Raw genomic sequence first — 12325 nt, 5'->3', positions numbered from 1 at the left:
TTTACCCCCCCCCCCAATCTCCAGCCTCTTAGTGTCCCCTCTCTGTTGTATTCCTCTTTTCTGTTGCTTTCTAACATTATATCGATTTTTCACCTTATTTTTCCCTTTCTTGGTTGTTTTTTTAGAACTTAAATTCTCCATTTTCTTTTCCTTTTTACCCTTTTCTTCCTCAATTAAAATTATATGTCCATTAAAGATGGCTTCTTCTTCATCATCCCAACCTTCTTGTTGTTGCATTTCCTGATAAGTAGAAATTGCCATTTCTAAGAAGTGAAAAATAGATCCAAAAGAGCCCTTGCCTTCTTCCTCTTCTTTTAACTTTTCAAATTCCATTTTCAATTCTTCAACAGATACCATTGTGAAATTTTTTTTTAAACAATCCAAATGTTTTTTTAGTCTTTCAAAAGATAGTTTACAAAAGTCCCAAAGTCATCAAGCAATCAAAGTCAGCACAGACTGTTTCATTTAGCACTTTCTTCTTTTAGTACTTTCTCTTCCTGGGGTAGAATTCAATTACACAATTCCAAGGTAATTTTTGGAAGTTTTATTGCAATTTAATCTCTGATCTTATAAGCTCCAAGCAGTCTCCTTCAACAAATCTTGGTATAAATCATTTACCTCTCTTCCTTCCCACTTATAGCAAAAAGATTTTAATTTTTAAATGCCAGTGTTTAGAAATCTAATGTCCCCTTGGCTTTAATTTTCAAAATTAGTACCTTCTGCTGCCAAAGCGGGTATTTCCGATTTCCATCTGCTGTCTCCGTAGGGAAGGAAAGTGAGGGGGAAAAAAACACTTTCCCTTTCACTTTCAACTGCAGCTTTGCAATCCACTTGGGAACAATGTATCACTTAAAGAGCCAAAGTTCCAGGGTATTCAGATGTTGCTTGTCGTCCTGATTCAACCAAAAGCTTTCACTTTCTCAACTTCCTCCTGCACAAAACTTGTCCGGTTGAGAGGTTCTTTGTGGCGGCCATTGCTGACCGCCGCTCCACCGCCTTTGGAAAAGGGAGTTAAGCCGGCTGGGGAAGGGGGTTGCGATGCCCCCAGACCCCTGCCCAGATCTCCCCTCTCTTCAGTTATCCCTACAGGATAATTATAGCCTCCCAATCCAACTGGATCGAAGGCACTCCGGCAGCGAGCGCGGCAGAGATTGCGCACAAACGCAAATTCCAGCCGCCTCCGAAGCCTGACAAACCGGAACTCAGGTCCTAAATTTTCGTTGACCCAAATATGAGACTGTCAGAAATCAGTTTCTCACATGCCTAGCTATCAGTAATATTTTTCTTTCTCTGATTGCTCGATTTAAAAATCACAAAAGATCAAGATTTATCCTCACAACCCTAAGGTTGTTATTATTAAGATTAATGATATTTTTCATTGAATACATTTTACAACAATGTAATAAAGAACATTAAGCACAGGGTATGGGAGTGAAGTAGGGAGAATTCAGTTTCTACTGCATTTTATTCACTCAGAAGTATAAATCAAACTTCCCAATTTACAAATTTCACAAGGAGCCCGAGAAGTTGGTGCTCTTCTTAATGGCTTCACCTTTTTTACTGCTTCTCTTCATTTCTTTTCATAGAGAAGATTATTTAAAAGAAGACTGGAAAAATTTGAGCTCTAAACTATGAAAGTGTGCAAATATGGCAGGGAAAAAGCTCCAGTTTTAGGAAAAATGTTTTCATTACTTGGTGTTAAGTAAAACAACCTTTAAAGTATCTTGAGTCTTTCTCCTATAAGGAGTAATAGGAATTTAAAACTGATGTAACTGGTGTGGGGAAAAAAAGAACACAGCAAAATATCCATGCAGATAGAGATAGAGTTTAAGATTGCACAGTTCAACAGGTTTTATATTTCATGCTAACTAAACGTATAAAATATATTTATAAAATTTATTTACATCTTTGTTTATGTATACAAGAATAAATAAGAAAAAGTGAAATGGAGGAAGTAAATAACTTTATGGCATACAATATCAGAATGGGGTGGAATGTAGAATTTCTATAGCAAACAGTTTAAGCACAATATTCTTGAAATAGGAAGTGTCAAATCACTCATCAGTAAAGTATTTTTTTTTACAGTTGCTATATTGATTATGGATGAATTGAAGTGAATCTATTGCTGTTACTGTTTTGCTGGGCTTCTGATTTGATTGGGATTAAAAAGCATACTTAACTGTTGCACTGCTGTTGCAAGTAATGTTTTAAAGACTTTGGTAATATTTTCAGTAGGTAGAATTTGGTATGACTTAGTATCCTATCTGCTTGTTACTGTAGTCAAAAACTGAGGAAGCAAGAGATTTGTTTCAAGTTTATTTTACTTTATTTGTAAAGTACTATACTATAGCATATATTGTCAGCCCTCTGAGATAATACAGGTCAGTAAACAACAAAGCAAAGATTTCAAGAATGCTACTTTACTGTTGTAGAGTGTAATAACATCTTAAAAACCTCCCAGAGTATCTCTCTACCCCCTTACACCAAACACAGAATGAAGACTTGTTTACGATGAATTCCTTCTCATGTCTTCCATTTTCCCAGGACTGAATTGTTGTTCACTTTCTCTTAATGTTTATGTGTTCTTTGATCACTGTATTCATCTATTCACACATAAATTGGGAGTTTATTTAGAAATAGTGAGAACTTTTGCACTATATTAGAGCTGGCAAGACATTGTGCATCAACAGGACAAGGGAAATGTAAGCAAATGTGAGGGGGGGAACCTTCTTTTTTAGAGATGCTTTTTGTTATGTTGATTTTGTTGTCAGGACTGCTCATTGCATTATCTCATTCTTATTTATGCTGAAATTTAAAAGAATTATAAAGACCTGACTCTTTACCCAGGCCTTTCTCAGGGGAGAGTGACACCCTTCATTCCATCATATATGCTATCTTTTTATTTTTTTCTGTCATCTCTCATTGATTTCATTTAATTTTTTTGTTTTGATTGTGTTGAGTTGCCCAGAGTTGTTGAGAGTTGGGCAGCATAGAAATAGTAATAAAAATGGCACCCCAGATTTAACAGTCACAATAAGAAAAATAGTAGGCAGATACAGGCACCAATAAAGTCTTTTATTCAGTAGTGGGATTCAAATAATTTAACAATCAGTTCTCTGCCCTAATGACCAGCTGGGTAGGCATGGTCATGTGACTGGGTAAGCATGGCCAACTTGATGTCAATCCCATCAAGGGGCACCTTTTTTCACCCCGTCTCTCCTCACCCCTCCCAGCCACGCCTTGTCTCACCTGGCCTCTCCTCGCTGGGAGGCTCACCACCTGCCCGCTCCCCTGATGTCCCGGCCACCCGCTCAGTTGTTTTGTTAAGTGAGTAACATGGTTCTTAAGTGAATCTGTCTTCCTTGTCATCATCAGAAGGTTATAAAAGGGGATCCTGTGAGTCTAGGACACTGCAACCATCATAAATATGAGTTGGTTGCCTTTCTTGCCAAGGTTATTGAATCACCGCAGCTGATAAAAGTTAGTATCCTAATTGTTAAGGGAATCTGGCTTCCCTGTTGACTTTGCTTGTCAGAAGGTTGCAAAAGGTGACCCGGGGATGCAACCATCATAAATACAAGTCAGTGACCAAGGGTCTGAATTTTGATCACGTGACCATGGGGATGTTGCAACGGTCATTAAACATGAAAGACAGTCATAAGTCCCTTTTCCCACTGACATAACTTTGAATGGTCACTAAATGAACTGTTGTAAGTCGAGGACTATCTGTGTTTCCTCTCTCCCTCCCCAAAGCCATGCTCTCCCTTCACTGGCAAGCCTCCCCTAGCTCCCAATCTCCCTATCCTCTTTCCCCCCTCCTCTTCCCCATCTGCCTGCTGCTCTACCTGTTGGATGATAGCATTGTCAGGCTGAAGCAGGAGTGCCAGGATTTGCTCCAGCTGCTGGGCTGCCATAGAGCTGCGAGAGGAGGCAGGTGGGGAAAACAAGGGGCGGCCAGGGTGGGGGGGCTTGGAAAGGGAGGGGAAAAGGAGCAGAGGAGGGCCCACCATCCTAGGATAGTGGGCAAGAAAGGCAGAGAACTTCCCAGGCAGAGCACAGCCAGCAGTGGCTGACCAGCATCCAAACTCTCAGTACAAGTGGAGCAGACAAGGTGCAGCTTCTGGGGGAGCGGGGTTAGAAGGGAAACCAGAAGTGCGCAGCTCTAGCATCGTTCAGGTGCAGAGGACTTTACTGCAGCCACCTATCCAACTGGTCTGGCTCCCTGGGAAGGCTCTCTGTACATGTTCAGAAGCATAGTCTTCCCCGTTAGATAGGGGCATTCCTTTCCTCTTCTGTGGAGTTGGAGGATGAGCCCAGTGAGACGTCCGCTTGCCTGGCCTCCTGATGTCGAGGCGAGGCTGGATGTCACGTGTCGAGGCGAGCAGCCAAGGCAGGTGAGCCAATATGTGCAGGCGAGGCTCAGGCAGGCAAGAAAAGGAGTGGCTGGGAGGGGAGGGGCACTTGGCAAGGGAGGCCAGCCAGTGGTGGGATCAGCTGGTTTGGCAAACTCCACAGTTAGATACCAGTTCTACCAAACTGGTGCAAACCGGCTGAATACCACCACTGCTTTTATTGCACTGCTAAACCATGACAGATGGCCCTTCATGGGTGTTGGTAAAACTCCACTCTTCCCCCACAAAACAATCACCCATAGTCAATGTAGGTTACAGTCCTACCAGCTGGGTCCACTGGTCACCAGAACCAAGCCCCCAAACAGGAAGGAAGTCTTAAGTCCACAAGCCAGGTGCAGTGTTTGCAAAACCAGGTCCATATGCCACAATCCAGAGTCAGAATCTGCAAAGCAAGGTATGGAAGCCGAAAGGCTGAAATACAAGTCCATGAGACGAGGTTTCAAGAAGTCAGGGGAGTGTATGTCGAGACAAATGTGTACCCTGACCTCTGGTTAAATTACCCTGAGCCACATGTTCCTTGTGAGGAGGGTGGGGCAGCCTTCTTGTGAGCAGCCTTGCAGACCTCTGAGCTTTTCTTCCACTCCCTGGGTCTGTGGATTGAGTGGGGGGAGGCAGCTGTTCCTTGTCAGAGGGGATCTATTGTCTTTAATTGCTGCTGTCAAGCTTCAGAAGGTGCTTTTGTTGGTGTAACTATTATCACTTTTCAGCTTGCCAACCAACTATGGGGGAGGGAAGGGATAGATAGAACTTAGGTTCTAAATATCAGGATGCCGGCTGGGAGAACCAAGGACATTTTGGCAGGTGTTTACCAGAGCCAAAATACTTTCTCACAACAATACCAGGAGACTCCATTGGACAATGTGACCTGGCTTAATAGGGGGCGGGGAGAGAACTTGAACTTTAAAATGATGTGGTTTTGCGTGGGAAATGGTTAGATCTGGTTTTGCCCCCATCTTTGCTGATATGATGTACTCAATAAAGTTTTGCATTAAGAGATGGAATTGTCTCAGGCATGCTTGCTTTGATTGGGTTCATCAGTGGGAACATTGACGACTGCTGCCCATCTGCAGCCAATCTTCCCCTGTGTTCATGAAAGCAGGCAGCTCCCAGTCCAGTTGTCCACTTCCCCCAATGTCATAGGGGTCTGGGACAGCATAATTTTCAGCCCCTTGACTCTCTGGATGTTACAGAGGAGACGTGCCATCTCCGTCGGATGGTCCTGGTTCCGACTCATCTTCCCCTGAACTGAGATCCAACCGGGCCATGACAAAGCCTTAATTGAGAAGATAGCCTCTGCAAAGAAGTTGAAGACACAATGGACTACCTGGTTAGCTGCTGCAAAACGATAACACAGACAGACTACAAACAACAGCATGATAAAGTAGCAACAATTATGCATTGGAATATTTGCAAGGAATACCATTTGCCTGCAAGCAGGAACTAATGAGATCACAAAATAGACAAAGTAATAAAAAATGAAACTAAAATGCCTTGGGACTTAAGAATTCAAACATACACATACCTGCCAGACAAAATCCCAAATTCTGGGTGGTGGATGTGGCAATACCTGGAGACAGCATAACAGAAGAGAAAGAACTGGAGAAAATCACAAAATAGACTTGCAGATAGAAGTAGAATGATTGTGGCAAAAGAAAACAAAGATAATTCTAATAGTAATAGATTCCTTGGGTGCAATTCCAGAACATCTGGAGCACCACTTGAACACCATCCGTATTGACAAAATCACCACCAATCAATTGCAAAAAGCAGCTTTACTTCCTGCAAGGATACCTTTTAACACCATCAAGCACTAACATTTGATTCTCCCAGGTTCTTTGGAAGAACTCTGTAGGTTAAAAAAAAGCCAAATCCAGTCTAAACATGTGGCTGACTGTCAACCATAATTGTATTCTGTTCTAAATTGTGAACTGCCCAGAGTTGCTCTGGAGTTGGACAGTGCCAAAATAAAATAAATAAACAGCATTATTTTTGTTCTCACTGTTTGCTCTCAGCAGCTGTTTACACTAAAAATCTGGTGGTGGGAATAAACCTGGAATAATAATTAGGAAAAACTCATATTTCAGCCCGCTTCAAACAAGAATTTTTTTAGAAAATCTATTTTTTTTGTTCCTTTGCAGGAAAAGCATCATGGGATGTGATGCTATTAATTTGTAATGTGTAAATGTGTTGAAAGGTATTGTCCATCAATGTGCTTTGTCATCTCTTGCCTGGGTGTAAACTGCCTGGGGTTTCACAAATCAGGCCACCTTAAATAACAATTTAGCACAGGGGTGTCAAACTCACATCACGGAGTTATCACGTGACATACCGGGACTTTCCCCTGTTCGCTAAACCAGGCATGGGCGTGGTCATGGCCAGGAGTTTGACACCCCTGTTATAGTATAACAACTTGAAGACTAAGTTGGAGGTAGCTTACTCAATTCATCATGATGGCCTGAAATGTCTCATTGTGTTTTTTCCATGTTATAAATGATCATTGAAGGTTTATCTCCTCTTTAGTAGGACATGTTTTCATAACCATTTATCTGGAATCAAATTTGTCGGGCCTTTCAGCAGGATAGGATTCCAGTGTCTAAAGGCTGTGAATTAGTATTCCTGGGAAAGGGATTATGTTTGAGAGTAACAGCCAATAAATAGATTCTGGAGCAATGGGAAGAATTTCTCCTTGCATATCTATGAAGTACATTTACTGTATTTACTGTCCTTCAGCACCTATACCCAGCTGGAGGAAATATAATGCTGTTGGCAGCCCATCACCAGCATGCCAGCCCCATTTGGCTCCATTCAGAATTGATATGACTCTTGAGTGCCTAACCCTATTCTGATGTCACTCAACATTTAGCAGAATAGAAAGAGTCACAATTAGGAAATTGACTATTTCTCCAAAACTAGCCATTTGATATGTCCCCCTTGAATGAATTCGATGTTTTCTTGAGGTAGCACATAACAAATTCTTCTACCATGCTGTCTTCAAGAATTTGTTGCCAAACTTCAAGAAGTATCAGTAACAGTAGCAGCTGGTATCACAGCTGGGAGACAGTGGAAGGTGCCAATGTGGTGACATCAAAAGCCTACTGACTATTGAACAAAAATCGTATAGAAGTTGAATGAGGATTAGCTTATCAATAAATATGCATACAGGGATTCTGGATTTGTGGAGTGTCAGGAAAATTAAAAGTCCAGCTCAGTTGAGAGAGGAGAGAGAGAAGTTGAGAAAAATAAAATGGCTTGTGAATATGTTCAGAATAAAAGAAAGGGAAAAGAAGCAGAAGGGGAACTGAATAACAAACAACAAAAAATATTAACATAAGATTGAAACTTCAGTCTTGAATTCTTCAATATTTCTATTATTGGTTTGGATAAAATATGAAAAAATTGGGATGAAATAAAATTGCAAGAGAAGTAAAGGTGCAGCTAGCTCATTTATAAGTGGTGGCAGACAGTGGCGGATGAAGGCTCACTGGTGCCCTAAGCACTGACAAATCTTGGTGCCCCCTCCTTAGTACATACTGTACAAACGAATTCTCAACTTTGTGGTGCCCCCTGTGGGCCTGGTGCCCTAAGCAGGTGCTTAGTCTGCTTAATGGTTAATGCACCACCAAAGGTTTTTTCAGAAAGATAAAAGCTTTTTGCAGTTACAAAATCACCATTGCCAAACCCACCCACCCCCCCAAAAAACCCACACCATATAAATGCAATGATCGTAGTACCTAGTAGTAATAGTCTCTGGGAATCCTAATAGGAAGAAGGTAGGTTGGACGTGTTCGTGCCTTGAGCTATGTGTAAAAGTAATAAAGATGGGATACAATAAATTAATTACACTGCTCAAAAAAATAAAGGGAACACTTAAACAACACAATGTAACTCCAAGTCAATCACACTTCTGTGAAATCAAACTGTCCACTTGGGTAGCAACACTGATTGACAATCAATTTCACATGCTGTTGTGCAAATGGAATAGACAACAGGTGGAAAGCATAGGCAGTTAGCAAGACATCCCCAATAAAGGAGTGGTTCTGCAGGTGGTGACCACAGACCACTTCTCAGTTCCTATGCTTTCTGGCTGATGGTTTGGTCACTTTTGAATGCTGGTGGTGCTTTCACTCTAGTGGTAGCATGAGGCGGAGTCTACAACCCACACAAGTGGCTCAGGTAGTGCAGCTCATCCAGGATGGCACATCAATGCGAGCTGTGGCAAGAAAGTTTGCTGTGTCTGTCAGCGTAGTGTCCAGAGCATGTAGGTGCTACCAGGAGACAGTCCAGTCCATCAGGAGACGTGGAGGAGGCCGTAGGAGGGCAACAACCCAGTATCAGGACCGCTACCTCCGCCTTTGTGCAAGGAGGGACAGGAGAAGCACTGCCAGAGCCCTGCAAAATGACCTCCAGCAGGCCACAAATGTACATGTGGCTGCTCAAACAGTCAGAAACAGACTCCATGAAGGTGGTATGAGGGCCCGATGTCCACAGGTGGGGGTTGTGCTTACAGCCCAACACTGTGCAGGACGTTTGGCATTTGCCAGAGAACACCAAGATTGGCAGATTCGCCACTGTCTCCCTGTGCTCTTCACAGATGAAAGCAGGTTCACACTGAGCACATGTGACAGACGTGACAGGGTCTGGAGACGCCATGGAGAAAGTTCTGCTGCCTGCAACATCCTCCAGCATGACCGGTTTGGTAGTGGGACAGTAATGGTGTGGGGTGGCATTTCTTTAGGGGGCCACACAGCCTTCCATGTGCTCGCCAGAGGTAGCCTGACTGCCATTAGGTACCGAGATGAGATCCTAAGAGACCATATGCTGGTGTGGTTGGCCCTGGGTTCCTCCTAATGCAAGACAATGCTAGATCTCATGTGGCTGGAGTATGTCAGCAGTTCCTGCAAGACGAAGGCATTGATGCTATGGACTGGGCCCGCCTGTTCCCCAGACCTGAATCCAATTGAGCACATCTGGGACATCATGTCTCGCTCCATCCACCAACACCACGTTGCACCACAGATTGTCCAGGAGTTGGGGGATGCTTTAGACCCGGTGTGGGAGGAGATCCCTCAGGAAACCATCCGCCACCTCATCAGGAGCATGCCCAGGCGTTGTAGGGAGGTCATACAGGCACGTGGAGGCCACACACAGTACTGAGCCTCATTTTGACTTGTTTTAAGGACATTACATCAAAGTTGGATCAGCCTGTCGTGTTTTTTTCCAGTTTAATTCTGAGTGTAACTCCAAATCCAGACCTCCATGGGTTGCTAAATTTGATTTCCATTGATAATTTTTGTGTGATTTTGTGGTCAGCACATTCAACTATGCAATGAACAAAGTATTTAATAAGAATATTTCATTCATTCAGATCTAGGATGTCTTATTTTTGTGTTCCCTTTATTTTTTTGAGCAGTGTATTTTTGTGCTTAAACTGATTTAGAAACTTTCCTTAGAAAAACATGAATATTAACAATACATACAAAAAGTAGGAGCTCTACATTCAACCTGTCGTATTTTTCTTAGCCACAGTATGGAAGTGGTATGCCATTGCCACCTTCTAGGATGTTTTTCCACTGTATCAATCTATTTTGCAAGTGTGATATTTCCCATAATCTCCCATCCCAGTACTAGCCAGGCTTAATCTTGGTTAACTTTTAGGCCCAGGCAAGATTTTCAAATGGCTGCCACCTGCTGGTAGATATTAACAAGATATATTTTTACTGTATGCACATTTAATTGATTTTTGAAGTTTCTATTTTTCATTAATCAGAAGGAATTCAATACTACATTTTCTAAGTAACAAATTTTACTAAAAAGCATAAGCTTTTATGCTACAGTTCATAAGCTAGAGATGCTAACTGTTTTCTAGAAAAACTATAGGCAACAAACTGGAAAAAATGGATGCTTGTTGAAGCCTGCTGAAAAATTTAGCGAAATCAAAAATATCTAAAACTCATCAGGATTTATTTCGACATTTATTCTAATTAGCATTCTGGGAGATAATGGAGTTCAATGTGTGTAAATAGAATGTGGCTCTTTCATTATCTTATTAAAGTTAAGATATATAAAAAGCTTTCTTTTAGGCTTACTTCTAAAAATTTCTTATTGAGAAACATGAACAAAGCCTGCAGCAAGTACGCCCTTCAAACTTCAACTAATGTATTAATTAAACTTGTATATTACTTCTTGTTTGGAATTAGGATATAGAGGTGCCTCATTCTAGTGTTTAAGCAGTTCTAGTTATCACACCTCCATTGGTGAAATTTGAGTGGGTAGAATCTAATTGGTTTAGCGGTGACCTGCTAGATTGACAAGTCTTTTAAAATGGTGTAATGCAGCAATATTCTTTTAAAATAGTCTCTTTCCTGAGTAATTTAGACATTCTCCTAAACCTCGCTGCAGTGTCTAAAGCAGGGGTCCCCAAACTTGGCAATTTTAAGACTTGTGGACTTCAACTCCCAGAATTCTCCAGCCAGCATGGTCTGGTCTAAAGACTTACTTGGGAAATTACATTTAATAACTGAACACTGATTGTAATGGAGAAAAAAATCTGAGAACACGACCACATCTGATTTATACAATAGTTTCTGAATTGACTTGTAAAATAATAAAAGTAGTTGGTCTGGATGAAATTATTTTATTTATTTTTTCTTTGTTCTGTGATCCAGTAGAATGAATTGTAGTGTTACATTGAGTGTAAGTTGTAGGAATATGACAGTTCCTCAGTATTCAATTCCATCCAAAGTATTGATTGGTATTTGACAATTTCCTTGTTACCTGCACATTGTACTAGATTATATTGAAGAACTACATGCCACTTGTGGCTCAGGTTGTATGCGAATTATCTACTTTATAGCAGAAATCACAGGACACTTACTTGGAGGAATTAACATTAGGCAGATTTACTTCAGAGTAAACGTGGTTGAAATCTAGGGTGTCTTCAAGAATTTGAATTATAGCTTATTATTTAAGTTGACCAGAGAAAAATGTGTCAAATATTTAAAGAAAATGTTTCTGTGATGTAACACATTTCAGGTTTCATATATTGAAAACTTCAAAAATCCAAGATAGTGAAATATAAAAATATAAAATAATGTTTCATAATTTATCATATTAATTCTAAAGACATAGTTCAATCATCATCTTAGGCTATGATGGGGTTACGTATCATTTTTGGCTGTAGAATGATGCATTGTATTTCTGATTTCTGTATGGCAACCATTCTGTAATTTCCACCACCACCTGATTGCTCAGATGCATATATGTCAAAAAACTCTAAATTATAGCCATTTTTCGTGGGTAAAATGCTTTTGAATGGGATGAACAGTTAACTTGTTAATTTATTTTGTTTGCTTTTTGAATTACTACTACTGCTCCCTATTCTTTTTCTCCTCCTCATACAACACTATTGACCCAAAAACAAATTACTTGTTTGGTTTTGTACCTTATCTAAATTGCTGCTGGAATGGACTGTAATGTGGCAATATTTGGATTATAATACTGATAGGACAGCATCTTATATACAATTTGTCATCTTATAACTGGCTAACGAGAAATTATCACCACCAGACATTATCATCATAATGTTTAATAAATTATTAATAAAAAATAGCCATAAATGTTGGGCCCAAAATTAACAATTTTAAAGAGGGAGAACCTGTAGCTAATAAACAGTGGGAACTGAACTAATTGTGTACTGTAGATAAGAAGCATATGTTTCCATAAAACGATTGATGCATAACAATAATTTTCTTCTATGTTTCATTATCCAGGGAGGCCTCTCAAGATTTGTTGATGGATTTCATATGGAATATCATTTAATGTGCTGAGATAAATAGAAGAACAAGCCACGCACCTTTCCGCTGCTGTTTAAATTTCAGGTTCAAGTACTAAGGTAGATCATTGCTCCAATTAGT

At 40.7% G+C, this 12325-nt stretch overlaps 1 protein-coding gene across 28 annotated transcripts in view; it reads left to right on the top strand.

Moving 5' to 3' along the window:
- The window catches only part of CXXC5 (CXXC finger protein 5), a 122859-nt gene that overhangs the window by 72289 nt on the left and 38245 nt on the right, over window positions 1–12325 (top strand). For all 28 annotated transcript variants that reach the window (XR_015748749.1, XR_015748750.1, XR_015748754.1 and 25 more), the window contains one exon: window positions 12182–12303. The gene's annotated coding sequence lies outside the window, so the exon portion shown is untranslated. The remainder of the gene's footprint in view (window positions 1–12181; window positions 12304–12325) is intronic.

This window comes from Notechis scutatus, chromosome 3 (assembly GCF_049901735.1).
Source record: "Notechis scutatus isolate UNSWTSFEM ecotype Mainland chromosome 3, rNotScu1.2, whole genome shotgun sequence".
Taxonomy (NCBI): domain Eukaryota; kingdom Metazoa; phylum Chordata; class Lepidosauria; order Squamata; family Elapidae; genus Notechis; species Notechis scutatus.
Note: the sequence above shows the minus strand (reverse complement) of the source record. Positions and strands in the feature narration are given on the sequence as shown.